Source organism: Panthera onca, chromosome F1 (genome assembly GCF_046562875.1).
Source record: "Panthera onca isolate mPanOnc1 chromosome F1, mPanOnc1 haplotype 2, whole genome shotgun sequence".
NCBI lineage: Eukaryota > Metazoa > Chordata > Mammalia > Carnivora > Felidae > Panthera > Panthera onca.
Window position 1 is genome coordinate 59544311 of NC_138355.1, and position 13045 is coordinate 59557355.

At 46.4% G+C, this 13045-nt stretch overlaps 1 long non-coding RNA gene across 1 annotated transcript; it reads left to right on the forward strand.

The window, feature by feature from the left end:
- Positions 1–5763: 5763 nt before the first annotated feature.
- Positions 5764–9049, forward strand: LOC132685766 (uncharacterized). Its single transcript, XR_009613316.3, has 3 exons — positions 5764–5891; positions 6529–6675; positions 8515–9049. It is a non-coding gene; the product is annotated as an uncharacterized LOC132685766 (long non-coding RNA).
- The last annotated feature ends 3996 nt before the right edge of the window (positions 9050–13045 follow it).

The following is a 13045-nucleotide window of genomic DNA, read 5'->3' on the forward strand; positions in this document are numbered from 1 at the left end:
GGTTCTGTGCTGACAGCACAGAGCCTGCTTGGGATTCTCTCTCTCCTTCTCTCTCCTCTGCCTTTCTCTCTCTCTCTCTCTCTCTCTCTCTCTCTCTCTCAAAATAAATAAATAAACATTAAAAAAAAAATAAGTGTGCTGGGAAGCATTTTTTGTCCACAACTATGGCTTGAGGCAGTCAGGTTCCCCCCTTATTTCCTGAGGACTCACCCCACCCTGCCGTGTTTGCGTTTGACTCTTTTGATCACAAAGAACAGAGAGCTACTCCAGTTGCCTCAGGACATGAAAGCTTATTGTAAGAATGTACCTGGTAATAAAGAAAATGGGAATGTCTGCCAGGAAGCTGGCCTTCAGTGCCATTCAAGAGAAGATGACAACCAGACCCCTTGGGGAAAATGGAAGTGGGGAGACAAACTTAAGGACTGTTCTAGATCCAAAGCAATTCTGTAGATCTCAGCAGAGAGATTTCTAGATTTTCACTCTAAGGCTCTGCCCTCAATTCCACTCACCTCCTCAGTTTCTGTTTCTTTGGGCATTCGTCTGCCTGTCTTCCCACTACAAGTGATTCATCACCTCTCTTCTCTCTCTTAATAGATTCCTAGATTCAGCTTCCTCACAACCTCAGCTTGCTCCAGACATCTCATGACTATAGCACTAACTCAGAGTCTACTCTTGGCATTTCTTTGCCTTTCGTTCCCAGCCGTACCTGAAATCTGTCCTGCCTTCCGACCGAACTTACCTAAGAATGACCTGCTGACTGACACAGCTCTTTTGGTCAGAGCATCTCAGTCATTCAAGATGGAACAGCGGCCTCCAGGTCAGCGCTTCCCTATCTTTGCTCAGCTATGCCTGGGAGGAGGACCAAGACGTGTGGCTCAAAGCACGGCTGGCTAGAACCACCCCAGCAGCAGGAGCTGAGATTGGCACAGCGGCCCTGAGGAGGAGCTGTGAACACACAAGGACCATGGTTACGGGTCCAATACTTAGCACTTAGCACGGATGTATTTGTTTAATATTTTGACAACTGTATTGTATTATAACTGGCTTTCTCTGTAATCTCATGTGCTTATTCTATGCATCTAAAGCTATTATTCTGAGAAGGCTTCCATAGACTTCACAAGACTGCCAAGAGAGTCCACGTGAGGGGGTTTTGGAGGGGTGGGGGTCCAGAGCCCAGCCGACGGCCAAGAAAGAATTCTTGAAGATGTCTTTGGTGCAAAAAGGTGATTTTATTAAAGCGTGGGGGACAGGACCCGTGGGCAGAAAGAGCTGAGCTGGGGCTGTGACTGCTTATATACTGTGGAGCTGGGGAAGGGAAAGTCAAGAGGAAGTTTCTTAAAGAGACTTCCATATGCTAAAGAGGATTTACAGATTACTGGAGGCCAAGCTAAAGCAAAGCATTGTCTTTAAAATAGTAGGGAGTTCCTGGAGATTAGGCTATTGATAAGATTGCCTTTTCTTGTAATATTACTAAGATGTTTGTAAACTGCTGGAAACTCTATCAGTTTATCGGTTTGTCTTCCGCCCTTTCCTTTGTTCTTGGGTGGCCAGGACCTCCTGAGGAATATTGCACAAATCCCACCTGGGGGTGGGGGAGGGTTGTGCTAGTTTGTGCTTGGCCCTCAGCTTGCCTTATGGTCCCTCATCACGTGGCAAAGGTTAAGATCCCCTGCCCTAAACCTAGATCACCTTGAGAGCACACTGTCTCCTTCTCTGCTGTGCCCTTAAGGGTCCAATATAATGCCTAGCATGGAATAGGCATTAAAAACATGCGTGGAAATAAGGAATACTTACATTCCCAGTATCCCTAGTGTCAAAAACTGTGCCTGGCCCATGGGAGACACGCGAAGGAAGTTTTTAAATGAATGACTCACCATCTGAAGCTCCAGCTTGCTGGCCCTTGGCCTCCCCACTCCAGTCTCACGCAGCTGCCTCTGCATTCCAGCATACTGAAGCAAGGAATCATTTATCAAGTAGGCTGGTACACTATCAACAATCAACTTTTACCACAATGCAAAATCCTCAGTCGCTCGTAAATTACTTCAGGATAAACACCAGGCCTTGAAGTGAAGTGCAGCCATATTAATGAACAATTCCGGAATCTAATGAGTGGTTTCTAACGTCTGGAGGGCCTCCTCCAGGGAGAATTCTCCAGGACTAAGGATAGGCCTGTTACTCAGCCATCCGTGTTCCAGGCCCCACAGAGTACAGTTTTTCAAGCCAGCTGGTGAGAGTCAGTGAGGCAATCTGAGGACTTGGATGGATTTCTCTGTCTGCAGAGTTAATTGGCTCATATGGAGACTGAACCTGTGACCTTGATTTCCTTAGCCCCAGAGCCTAACCAGCTGAGCTCATCATCTTGACCACCTGAATGGATTCAGAGCCTCACAGAAAGGAGCATAGCCCAGAAGAGATACACAGGAAGCCAGAGTGATACAGAATTAAGCGGAGAGAGAACTCTTGAATGACATCCTTGATATTTCACTTCCTGCTCATAGTAACGGCAAAGGGCTTCAACATTACCACCCCCTTTCTACACCACCCAAACCCTGACCCTTGAGTGCATGGCAGCAAAGAACAATGAAGGTCATGTCCTCAAGTATCTTGCAAGATGGCTGGCAGTGATACCAAGAAGAACTAATCCAGATTTTTTGCTACGATATATTTTGAGTTTTCCTTTGCCAACTTTTTATGAGCGTTGCTTTTGATCCACCCAGAAGAATATAGGAAGACCAGGGTTCACATCCTGCCCTCCCTCCCCAGGAAAGCCCTTCCTGACTCCATGCAGGGACTTCCCAGGGCTGTGATGTGCTCCAGGGGATAGGAGTTTACCAATGGCTTTGGATGCACCAGAAATAGTGCTGGGAATTTTACATCTATTACTTAATTCAACTCAGAGGGAATTATTTTAAACACCTTCCTTCTAACCTGCCTTTAGAATTAGTCCTTAAAAGTTAAAGAGTAGATGAGTTGGATACATTCATAAGTGAGGAGAAGCAAGAAGCTAATAGAATGACACATGTGCTACTTAATTCTTACTAGGGATCGATTTATCAGGCTACCCATTATCATTCTGGCCATGCAGGAAAAAAACTGTCAATGGGTTTTCTGTCAATGATTTTAGGGTTTTCTTTATTGAGATATTTCTGCCAGGAATGTAGTTAACACTATTAGAAGCATAATAAATTTTGAAGTGGACAGGAGGAGACAAGAGGTCTGGGAACCATACCACCAACAGGATGTCACCACGTGGGCTGACGAGAGGGCACACGAGAGGATGCCTGTACATCCCAGAACAGTCTGGGCTTGTGCTGGCTGTCCTTGGATAATTTTTGCAGCCTCCTTTCCACTCTCACATGTGTCCCAGTTTGCATGATCGTGGGCCAAAAGACTCAATAGTCTTAAGATGTCAATTCTCCTGAAATTGATGTATAGAATCCACAAAATTCCAATCAAAAGCTCAGCAGGCTTTTTTGTAGAAACCGTCAGACTGATTGTAAAAGTCATATAACCACACAAAGGGCCTAGGAGAAACAAAATGGCTTTGAAAAAGAAGAACAAAATTGGAGGACTAACAGTACATTGGTTCAAGCTTCTTATAAACCTACAGCACAGGGTGATATTGATATAAATGTAAACAACAAAACAGCAACAACAAAAACAATGAAAATAATAGAAAGTCCGGAAGACGCATTCACGTGGACAACTGATTTTTTAAAAAGTACAAAAGCAACCTAGTGGAGAAGAAATAGTCTTTTCAACAAATAGTGCTGGAACAGTTGGCTGTTCATATGCCAAAAAAATTGCACTTTAATCCACACCCCACACATCATACACAAAAATGTACTCAAAGTGGATCATAAGCTTAAAGGTCAATCTAAAACTATAGAACTTCTAGAAGAAAAAAGCAAGAGGAAACCCTGACTTTGGATTAGGCCTAAAAGAACAAATCAATAAACCAGATTTCATCAAAATTTAAAACTTCTGCTCTGGGAAAGACACTGCCATAGAATGAAGAGGTAAATCACACGAATGGGGAAAACATTTACAATTGTGTATCCAGTAAGGGCGTTGTTACCTAGCACATATAAAGAACTCTCAAAACAGAAGAAAACAAACCAGTGTCTTTTTAACAGGCAAAAGGTTTTCACAGACACTGGATCTGAGGAGATATAGGATGGCAAATATTCACATAAAAAGACGCTCATCATCATTCATCATGAGTAAAAAAATTAAAACCACAATGAGATACTCCCACACACCTATTTAAAATAATGACCATACCAAAATAAAATGAAATAATAAAATAAAATAAAGCCCATAACAAGCATTGAATGGGATGGGGAGGAGCTAAAATCTTTGTCCTATACGCTGCTGGTGGAAATGTAAACTTTAGAATTTAGAACGTAAAAATACTTCAGAAAATGATGTAGCCATTTCTTGAAATGTTAACGTAGATACCTACCTTAGGAGCCTACCATTCTACTCCTATTTATCCAAGAGAAAAGAAAGCACGTATCAATGCAACGAATTATGCATAAATGTTCACAGAGCTTTATTTGCAATATCCAAAAATTCACAAACAACCCAAATGTCCAGCAACAGGTGGACAAATAAGCTGAGACGTATCCATGCTATGGAACACCAGTCGGCAACAGCCAGGAATGAACTATTGATACAAAACACAATGAATCTCAAAATGGTGATGCAGGGGAAAAGTGGTCAAGCCATAAAGAAAATCTACTGCATGATTTCATTTATGTGAATCTCTAGAAAATGCAAACTAATGTATAGTGACGGAGAAATCAGTGGTCGCCGGGGGGGTGGGGTGGGGGGAGGGATGGGGAGGCGACTATTTGGAGGGGACACGCAGAAACTTTGCCAGGGGGGTGACGTACAGGTGCATCGTCTTGATTGCAGTCGGAGTTTCATGGTTTCATGGGCATATTCGTATATCAAAACTTAAAAATTGTACATGCTGAATACGTACAGTTTATGATGTGGCATTTGTGCCATAGTAACACTGCCAAGAAAATGTATGAGTAATTTGGCCAGATCTCCTGTGAGTAAGTGATAGAGTTGGGATTTGAACCCAGGTTTCTGGCTTCAGAGTCCACGCTCTTAAGTCTAAGCCACTAAATATATAAAGTGTGGCTACTACTACCACGATCATTCTCATTCTCCAGTCCTAAGCCTCTCTTCCATAGATACTGACCCCTAGCCCCAGAGAAACAAAATGACTTGCCAAATTTCCCCTACGAGTGAGCAACAGACCTGAGTCTGTTCCTGCATTTCCTGATTCCCACCCCGGAGACGGGGCCCTTCTTCTCTGTGATGAAACCCCTTGCCACAGTCAATGCGGGACACAGGGTGCTACATGCAGCGAGGAAGCACCCCCTTAAATCCCGGTGCCGCCACCGGCTGAGTAAGTATGGATGGCTCATGTGATGTCTTACTGGGAGTTGAGAACAAAAAAGGCCTGGTTTGGATGACAAATTATAAGGTCACTTCAGCAATATTTGACCCTGGACACAGGAGATCGTCAAAGAGGAGCAGAGGACATTAAAAGGAGAGGTGAAATACTGAAGACCATTGTCACCACTTCAGGACTTTGCCCAGCCTGGACTCTGAGAACAGTGTCACGGGTCGGAGGGCCCATCACCCTGTCAGCCTGTCCAAAGGCGCTTCCGGAACCCCACCAACAGGTGCTGAGAAACACAAAACTCCAGTTACCATGGCTTTTGTGTTGACAGGCAGGGAAGTGTCCACCTTAGAAAGCCTTTGAGAATTTTTCTCCCCAGGACTTCAGGGAGCCCATACTGTAATAACAAGATCCAGGCTTTATGTTTTTAACAACACGGTGACAGGAAAAAGTCTTTCTGGCATCTCAGGTATTCTCCTTCCTGCCCTTGTATTCTGTTCACTTCCTTCATTCCAACCACCAAACAGCTCCTCAGATGGAGACAGTGAGGAGACCTCCCTTATGCCCTTCCCAAATCCGTATGATCAATCTCTCCCCCTCACCGCCCCGCTCATACATGCACACACACACACACACACACACACACACACACACACAGACATACACACACACACACACAAGGAGAACTATGTAGGCAACTTTCTATTTTAGTTTGGAGCTCCTCCTTAAGAAGATCCTAAAACACAAAATCAAATGTAAACAGTTTATTTGAGAGGAAATCCCAAGAAACACTGTCAGGGGAATGAGGAAGTGAGATGGGGAGGGGAAGACAGCCAGTTATAGGTTTGTTATCAAGTAAGTCATCGCTGCGGACAATTAGAGCTTAACCCCCCTGCCGTCTCTGGGAGCCAGTGCAGAAAATGCACCTCCCGGTCATGCCACCAGCTGAGTAGTGACGGGGCTGAGCCATTTATACACTAAAGCCCAGCAGTCATCGATTGAGTCGATGCTGCCTTTAACAAGCTGAGTCTAGTGAGGGAGACAGAAACGTAAACAGTATAAACTCCTCGATGGCTGCTCTGTGTCTTATTCAGCCTTAATCTCAGCCTGACATAGGGTGGCTTCCTGGCACCCAGAGCCTCTTGTGCTGAAGGCAAAGCAGGAGCCCAAAGCGAGATCCAGCGACCCAAGAGAGACTTCAGGCAAAGATAAGCAGATACGCATTGGGAAGCTGGCCGTCATGCACCGAAGCGGTAAGACTAAGGGTGGGACACAAAGAGTCGCTTTCCTAAGGTATTACAGCATCACTTAGCAAGCACTGACTAACATATTTAGTGGAGCATGCCCACCAGATACTCATGGGCTCACCCACATTTCCCAGCCATGTAGCCAAAAGACTGTGAACAGAAGTGACATGCATCATTTCCAGGCAAAAGCATTTATGAGTCAGTGTGCAACCCTTTCGCCCTCCCTTCCCCTAGAAGAGCAAGCCCAAAGCTATACATTCCAGGGTAGCTACAGGATGCGGTCATACTGGATCCTGGTGTTACCACTGGGAAAGGAGCTGATCTAGAAGGCAGCAGGATCCCCAGCCAGCTCTGTGGAAAAGAGAAACAAACCTATATGTGTTCAGCCTCTGAGATTTCCAGGGTTATTTGTTACTGCCACATAGCTTAACTGAACCTGTCTAATATGTCAAGATCTTTTGTCCTGATTTCAATTTTATGTATTCGTTCAACAAATAATTACAAAGACATGAACTGACATGTGATTACTTTGTCCCAGGCAATATTTTTGGTGCTGGGGAAATAGCAGTGAACAAAAGGACAAAAAAAATGTCTGCCTTTATGGATGATCATAGATACTAGTGAGAAGTCCCTCTTGCCATAAAGGAAAAAAGTTTGTTTCTCTTCACAGTAGTTGTAAGAGGTGCAATAGGAAATAAGCATCTAGAGGGAAAGATGTTCTGGTATTTTGATAGGAGGAAATCTGTCAGTTGATATGCGTGAGGCAAGGCTGTTAGAGAACAAGAAAGGAAAATCTCAAGGCGAACTGCTTTTTGCATACTGTTTCAACATTTGTTAAATACCCATCATGGACCAGGCTTGATGCTGGATGGCAGAGATCAGAAGATAACTGAGAATAACACCGTGCTTCCCAAGCTGAGTCTAGTGAAGGGAGAGAAATATACACCACGTATAAATTCCTCAATGGCTGCTTTGTGTATTATTAAACTTTGAATCTCGGCCTGACATATGGTGATGCCCAATAAACGTTTATGAAATCTACTAATGATGACATACTATTGTTTCACTTGATCTGAAAAAAAAAACGGCATTAAAAGAACAAATCAACCCACATCTCTGCATATCCTTGCCCTCAGCTTTGCAGAGCAGTCCTAACGAGACCAGGGCTGTGACTTCCTACGTCAGTCCCGGAGTTCATGGCACATGGCTCTGCAGTCAGCTGAAAGCAGTCAGCTGAAAGATTGGGCTCTGGGGATATGAGCATCAAAGGCCTAACAGCTGTTCAGAGCTCAACATGAACTTGAAAGCTGGACACAATAATCCATAAGATGGAATGTTAGCCCCCGGGACTAAAACTCAATCAGCAACGTTCCATTTGAGGCATGTCCCGTCTACATACATCACTGCAAATCCCAGCACTGCGTTGCAAGGACTTGCGAACATTTCAAGAAACTAATACCTCTAGCATTGCCCCAGTTTTAGAGAGAAGTAGAGGCGCTGTGTGCATCCAGAAAAGAAGTCAGACTGGCGCATTTGTTATGTCTCGGGATCCCTTGTTGCCATATTCTCACCTCCAGAGATGTTCTCTGCCATCCACACGCCTCTGTCCTGCCGGGACTCTCTTGGTTTCTGTAATAGGTAAGCAGATCCTGGGGAGAGTCTCTGGCAGATTGTGCTTTGGGGGAACTGCCAAGCTCCAGAGCTACAACATCTTTTATGAATTACCACAATCAAAATAAATCAAAGTTGTAGAAACGTGTAAACATTTACCATTGAGCAACACAACTTACAGCAAAGTTGTTCTTCCCCCTGAAAACAGGGCACCCTCAACCTCTTCTTTTCCAGGAAACATGACAGGTTCAGGAAATCTCCGACCTAGGAGTCACCGCTCATCCAGGGATCTGTGAAGAAGGTGAGCACTAACGCCCCCTGATGGACCCCGTCCCATTACCCAGATGGTCTGCGGTGTATCCCCTCTGGCCATCCTTGTACTCACTGGCCCCCGTTTCTTGATGACTGTTTCACTGCTGGCAGATGAGCTCTATTCAAGATACAGAATACCTGTAGGGGCCTGCTCCGGGTCACCAGCCCCTTTTATCCTCAGGTGAATTCCTCTTACTTAGCTAACAGCGCTGTCTAGCCAGTAAAAAGCTCTGTGAAATCGAATCCAACGCATTGTAAAGCTTAAGCCACCTCTTTCTGCTGGATATACAGCCTACCCTGTATCTTACCCCAACAATTGGAAGTCATCTTCCCTGACCCACTCATAAAGCATCAGAAACCAGTTGCTTCTCACCACTAGTTGTCTATTTTTGGAAATAACTGCAAAGCGAGCATATGGTCAGTCACAGTTCTGACTCTTTAAAACAACGCCTGTTGAGTTTTCATCTTCTCCCCTCCTCCCCCACCCCCCCACCCCCCCCCCACCCCCGCACCCAATGACCCGATTCTCTTTCTCGGCCACCCACCCCCTCCCATGACTTTAGCCCTAAGGGTTGTTTTTCCTTCCTTCATTCCCTCCCCACTCCAGATCCTTACCCTGGTACCACAGCAAACCACATCTTACCTATGTGGAATGCAGAAGAAACGTTTGCCTTTGGAGATTAAAAAGTCCTCCCGCCAATTAAGTAAACACTGGCCACACCACAGAGCTGGTGTGTTATTGCAGAGCGCCGGAGAGCACAGAGCCAGAGTTTTGGGCAGAGTTGTGTCGAAAGGAACCTCAGGCTTTGGCCTGGACTCCAGGGAAGAGACGAAAACGCACTATGCACACGTCAGAATGCCAACTACACCTGTATGCGTGCATGGCTACGGGGTCAGAGGACGTGATCAAACCACAGGATCTTCTTAACGAATAGCTTGTGGGATGCCCTCGCCTCCTCCCAGAGGGGATCCAGGCTGAGATCAAACACGGCGTCTTTGGAGGCTCCTCTCCGGCAACAGCAGGCCGACGCTGGGACAATGTTGTCAGTCGGGCATCTTCACAGTCCGGTGCTTTGGGAATTGCTGCACAAAAGGCCGCGAGCCAGACGGTGCCGCAGAGATCAGCCAAGAGCATATCTTTCCCGAATTCTTAGGGTTGTGGCATTCTTTTTTTTTTTTTTTTTTTAACGTTTATTTATTTTTGAGACAGAGAGAGACAGAGCATGAACAGGGAGGGGCAGAGAGAGAGGGAGACACAGAATCTGAAACGGGCTCCAGGCTCTGAGCTGTCAGCACAGAGCCCGACGCGGGGCTCGAACTCACGGACCGGGAGATCGTGACCTGAGCCGAAGTCGGCCGCCTAACCGACTGAGCCACCCAGGCGCCCCGGGGTTGTGGCATTCTTAACCACGACTGTACAACAGGACGGTGGGACGGGGGAAGGGTTACATGAGTATTTTCAGTGCACCTGCGTTTCGGTATGGACAACTGGCGACTGTCTAAGATGAAGTGTTAAGTTCAGATATGCATCGTTGAGCTAAGGCAGGCCGTTCGGAGAGGGAATGCGGCACGCCGCTCCCATTCTGTGCTGGATTTGCCTAATGGTAACAAGAAGGTCATTTCAACTCCCCTTCTCCATTTCCCCATCCTTCAATTCTTCAATAGAGCACCTGAGAGGACCAAGAAATAAGAAGGTTCCCCTGTGCAAAGTCCCCCCAGTATACCTATGGAAATTTACTCAATTATTAATATTTTTTAAAAAACACCCCACTACAAGTTTCCATTTTTCCCTGGGTTCTTAATATGGGGTTACTTTTGCCCACGGCATCCAAAGGTGAGTTAATTTTATTAAGAACATTTTGAGACAGCTAGAATGTCAGAAGTTGACACTCCCCTCCCTCCAGTCCTCCATTCTTGGTCACACTGTTAAATGGCAGCTGGCCCCAAAAGCCAACCGTGCCCTTTTTCAATATCTCAGCCATTCTGTGGATAGCCTTTGTTTCCCATGGCTGCCAAGGAGACAATCTGGCTCTCATTTCCTTTGAAGAAGAGCCCGTTCTGATGAGTCAGGTCTACACTGGGAATAATTAGGTCAAATAAATGAGGCCTTCCAGCTGCCTGTGGCATCACTCAACACCCCCATGTTGCAGATAAAGGAGACAACGCTGGAACAAAAGCAGAGGTTATCTATTGTGAATTATACCTACCTCTTGCCCAAGGGATGTTATCAAAATGTATGCAAGGTAACCATGTCTCCTCTCTTTGCGTCTGGAAAAGGGAACACTGATCCACATTGATCATGTGCTGGTCCCACTGCCTTCCCAGCCTATGAGAGAAGGCTCCTGTCCCGTGAGGCACTGCCAACCAACTGGAAGTTCTCAAGATGCCTTATGTCACGTTTGCCCTTGTGGTCTCCCCGTCACCTTATCCTGGGCTGCCACGACCACTGGCAGGAGAAAGAGGAAATTCAGTGCGGTTGGAGTCATACGCCAGCTCTTGTCAGTTAGTGTCAGTTCATCATTCAGGCAAGACTCTCGGGTAGTTTACCAGTTTGCTCAACAACCCGTACACGCAGCAGATTAACCCGGGCTCAGATTAGAAATGCCAACCTGCTACCCGGATTCAGGAGGTCCCCCCTCTCCCCCAGATCTGGGTGGCAGTAAGTAGGGAATGGAGAGAAAAAACCATTATAAAATAAGCTAGCCTTTCATCCAAGAGTCTCATTACTTAGGGGGGTGAGGGGAGGAATCTTTGTTTCTCTTTCTCTCTCATCTCTCTCTTTTTCTTTAACTTTATTCAACTATTGAGCAATTATTATAATGGAAGGGCTCGCAAAGGTTGCACCATGAAATCCCACCAACCTGGGATTTCATACCCAATGTTGATGTAGGTCACGGTCCTCCTGCAAGGGCTGATGATACATCCTACCCTACATCGGGCTGACCAGATCACGTGCTCTTTCCAAGCAGCCTGGTCTCGCAACGATCACACCCCTGTTTAAATCGAAAGCACCATCGGAAGCAAGTAGATTAGCTGGAGATGTGCTTGGCGTGTCTCCCCACGGGTTCCATTATTTTGGGTTACACCAGCTCTACAAAAAATGAGAAACTTTCTATCTCTTAAAAAGTAAAATGAGGAATTCAGCTTACATCGAAGTAGCAGGAACAAAAGTACTGCCTCCCAGCCCGTCCTTCCCAGATGGCTATGGGACTTAAGGCATCTCATGCTCACCAGATGCTACACGGTGCCTGAGGAGAAGCCCAGGGAGGATAGAACAGCTGTGAGCCTCAAAAATGAGCCGTTTTCAACTCCGCTGGGGCAATAGACTGTCAAAGAGTGGCTCATAAAATAGCTTTTTCATTCAGTCCCTCAATAACTAATTACAGAGTGACTGCTGGGTACAAGGCATTTTTCTGTCCCTGCTCCCCCGCCCCAGGTGTGAACACCAGCCCTGCAGTCCCTCCAATGTACAGCAGACGCTAAATCCAGGAGGCGGCTCAGGCACCAGAGTAATTCGCAGTTATGGGAGGTGAGGAAGGCTGGCCCCAGGAGGCTCCGTTGAAAGCGGCAAAGTTGCTCACAATCCATAATCCAGCTCCTACACAGTCCTCCCCCATCCCCCCCCACCCCCACTCCCACCATCCTCATTTCCTCTGACATGAAATCTCCAGGTCTAGCCTGAGAGCCCTAACCCCACACTGCCTGCGGATTCACCCAAGAGAGAGAACATCACAACCCTAACTGAGGAGGAATTGCTTTTTTTTTTTTTTAATCTCCTTGCAGCCTTTAAACAATCTCATTCACTTGCCTTGCCCTAATCTAACTTCCTCTCCCGGGATATGCCTGCAAGACTCATTACTAAGAAATGCTGGCCTCGGCCACATCATAGGCTTAAGACTCCAGCCCCTCTGCTGCCATGAGCAAACCTCAGCTGTTCCAAAGCGAAGCCGTATTTCACCTCTCCCAAGAGGCCAGATGGAAGCCACACTACAGATTCCAGAAGGATGGGCAGATGCGGGGTAAGAAGGGAGACTCCCTCATTGGGCCAAGGGAGCAGCCTCGGGTCCTCTGTCCTCCAAGAGTACACGGCTAGCTTTGTTCCCCTGTCCCAAACAGGGTGCAGCATGGTTCATGCACGCACCAAGTTCAGTGTACCCTTCAGGTCAAGGGCGGGAGTGATGTGTGCTCCTATGTGCAGCCACTGTAGACTGGGGCTGGGCTCAGTGAGGTGAGTAGAGGGAGGCGAGGTCCAGCAAGGCCCATTAATTCATATGAGCGTTGTCTTAGCTGGCTGGACTGGAAATGAATTCATTGCCGGGCAGCCTCGGGGCCCTGCTGCTACAATCTGGGGTGGGGACCACAAAGAGTTTTCACTGCTGGTCATACAAATGGAACAAAACTTTCAAATGCAATTTCCTCCTGTTTTTTCCCCCACCCTGTGTCATCTTTAATC